General features: G+C 48.1%; 1 pseudogene; it reads right to left on the bottom strand.

Moving 5' to 3' along the window:
• Positions 1-978: 978 nt before the first annotated feature.
• Positions 979-1,581, bottom strand: LOC102844199 (annotated as a pseudogene).
• Between the last annotated feature and the right edge of the window lie 1,719 nt (positions 1,582-3,300).

Raw genomic sequence — 3,300 nt, 5'->3', positions numbered from 1 at the left:
TATTACAGAGGGGAAATGTCCCCAGGACAAGCCTTTACGAAATACCAGAAAACCAAGAACAAAGAAAATTTGCCTTTAGTCTCTGTTCAAAACCTTCCCAGAGAAATCCCTCTTAGTCCCTAACACGTCCTCTTCTGCCTCATCTTAAGGAATGAGGGAAGTCTGGGGACGACTCTGACTTGCTTTCCCAGCAGTAGAGAGTTCCAGACCGAGTTGCCAGGTGCCAGAACCACTGCGGTGGTTGGAAATATTTCTTACCTGCAGAATGGGAGGATGTCCAAGTCCTTCTAGTGGCTTACAGAGCCCTTCCAGCAACAACTAGACACGGGGCTCTTAGGACTGACTCCTAGCTCTCCAGCTCTCCTGATTTGATCTTCCCTCTGAGAAGCACATATTCTCATTCTCCAGTTCTATCTTCACTGTCCTCTCTATGGTTAAGTCTCTGATAAGAGAACATAAATCTACTTAAAGAGAGGCCAGCAAGCACCTCTGATTCTTCAATGTCCTTCATGACTAATGTTCCAAGAAGTGTGAGTGCCATAGCCTTGGAGATCATGGTTCTAACTCCCTGTGGGGCTTCTGAAGGTGTGTCCACCTCTGAAGTTCCTCCTTACAAGAGAGGCTCTGATGGCCTACTGGTAAGATGTTACACTGCTAGAGCCAAAGGCACACATCTCAAATCCACCAGCCGTGTGGCCAAAGAAAGATGGACAGTCTCCTCCCATGAGATTTATAGACTCTGGAAACCTGCTGGAGCGTCAACTACTATGAGTTGGTTTTGACTTGACAGCGCATAACAAAAACCCCAACAAACTCTTCTCAGGTAGTGGTGTTTAATTTTACTCTCCATGAATGTGGCCTGGACTTAGTGACTAGTTTTTTTTTTTTTTACCACATGAAGATGTTTCATGCTTTATTCTGTATATATCAGACTTGCACCCCTGGTCACTGTGGTTGTCAAGGGCACTGCCTGTACCTTTATCTCTTGGACTCCACCTGTGTGTATACCTTGGTGATGTCGTTGTACTTGCCTTCAGGGGGCTGGTAGTTAGGGATGGGTGGGGTATAATGAGGCCCTTCTCTCGTGAAGGGGAGCAGGGTGGGGTCCCGCTTGATGGCCTCCTCATGGAGCTCCAGGGACATGAGGCGCAGCTCCTGCAGAGCTTCCTGCTGGGCCTCGAGCAGGGACTTGATGGCCTCCCTCTCCATCTTGTGCTCCTGCTGCTTGTACAGAGACCACTTCTTCAGAAGCAGAGCTCTCCTCTCCGACTCCTCAAAGGAGAGCTCCACCTGAGGCCGCTCTCTTGCTTTGTCTAAAAACTTCACGGGTGTAATAAAATCTTCAATGGGAATGAGTTCTTGGCTAGCCTTCTCGAGTCGTCGGATCTTCTTCTTCAAACGGTCTTTTGCTGCTTGGTCTCTCCTAGGATCAACCTTCTTCTTCTTTCGAAGAGGTTCTGCTCTCATTGGAACGAGTTCCCAGAAGGACAGTAGAGAACCTCGCTGGTGAGTACTTCTAATCTGAGTTTGCCAGATCCCAGGAAGCCAACTCCGCGGGCGCAGAGCACGAGCCACGGTGCCAAGCGCCCTGGGCGGCCATCGCCCCTCCTCGCCGCCAACCGGGCGCTTCCGGGCGCGCTCCGCTCCGTGACTAGTTTTTTTAAAGAAAACAACAGAGTAGATGATTTACAAGAATGGTTCTAAGAAGACTGTGGCTTCTATCTGGGATTCTTTCCCTCCTTCCCTCAATTTTGAATCACTCTGGAGAAAGCCAGCAGCTATTTCGTGAGGCAGTCTAAGTATGAGAGACTTAGGCCAGCTGACAATCACATGATTGAGCACCAACATAAACCTGAAACCAGTCAGCAGCCACAGGAGTGCGCCTGGGAGGGAATCCTAGCCCAGTTGAGCCTATGATGACTGGAGCCTGGCTGACAACTTCATGAAAGATCATGAACTTTTTTTTTCATGAGAGACATTGTTCCAGATGGTCCAGCTAAGCCACTCCCAGATTTTTAACAAATGGAAGTATGAGAAATCTGAGATAATACAAACTTTTGAAGATTGTTTGTTACATGGCAAGAAACAACCAACACTCTCTTATTGTGCAGTTGGGAAGACTGAGGCCATGCTGGGAACAAGGCTTACTTGGACTTACACATGATAAGTCATTTCTTCAAATAAACTGGAATGTGTTGACTTCTGGTCCAGTTCACTCTTTTCACTCTTCCTCTCACTCTCATTTTCCACTAACGGATGAGAAGAATTTAACTTGGCAAACCACCGTGTGTTTGTGAGGGGTGAAGACAGTGTAGGGGGTTCAGTGTTTGCAGAGGATGAAGGGGCGTCAGGACAGTTTGAGAGCATAACCATTCCCACAACAGACTCTCTTCCCTGTGCTCATTTTGGCTGATGAGGAGTTCAGCCCACGCATGCGAATTTTGCCTTTAATACAAAACTTACCACCCAAGAATGACTGTGTAGACTAAGTGTCATTTGCCTGAGTTTATTTTTTCATTATGAACTTAAGCAAAGTTTATGGGAAAAAGGAACTCAGTGTTCATGAAACACGGCTATTTACATCTCTCTTTGCACAGCTGTAATGGACTGTGGTGACCACTTTGTCGTCTTCACTCAGCAAGTGTCCGTTGGGCCCTGGGCCCTGTTGCGGTGGGAACGTGGAGCCCCTGGGCTTGGCACTCTCCCAGTGTATCCCCTGCCTACCACTCTTTGCCCTCAGCAGCCCTAGCTCTCTCAGCCTTGTCTCTGCCTCCTGTACACCCACGCTCTCTTAACCCTGCTCACTCATACACACACGAGTGCTCTGGTCTGGAGTCTTGGCTCTCTCTCAGCATCCACTTTGGGCTTGTTCTCAGCCTCTTCAGACATCAAGGCAGGTAAACAGTGCTTCTGTCACCTCCCTGACCCAGAAGACTCCATGTCTATCAGGGACCTGAGATGACAACTAATTTTCCCAGTGACTGAGGCCCTCCACCCCTGTCTGAATCACCAGGGGTGGAGGGTGCTCGCTGGAATGCAGGTCCTTGGGCCTTTACCAGTCCTTCTGCATCTAGAGAGGAGCTTAGGAATCTACACGCTCGCAAGATCCCTGGGGAATACTTGGCCTCACTAAAATTTCACGATGAAGACTTTATTTACCCTGATATTTATAACTTAGAACTTTTAAAAACAATTAGACAGGCCTGGATTTCAGTAAAATTTAGAGAGATTGTTCAAAGCAACCCTGATTCTCTGATCATAGACTCTTGGCAGGCCAAGACATTCCCTCTCCTTGCTGGG

The sequence above is a fragment of the Elephantulus edwardii genome, unplaced genomic scaffold (genome assembly GCF_000299155.1).
Source record: "Elephantulus edwardii isolate Elephantulus edwardi_28Jun2011 unplaced genomic scaffold, EleEdw1.0 scaffold00367, whole genome shotgun sequence".
Classification (NCBI taxonomy): Eukaryota; Metazoa; Chordata; class Mammalia; order Macroscelidea; family Macroscelididae; genus Elephantulus; species Elephantulus edwardii.
This window is presented reverse-complemented; position numbering and strand designations above follow the sequence as displayed.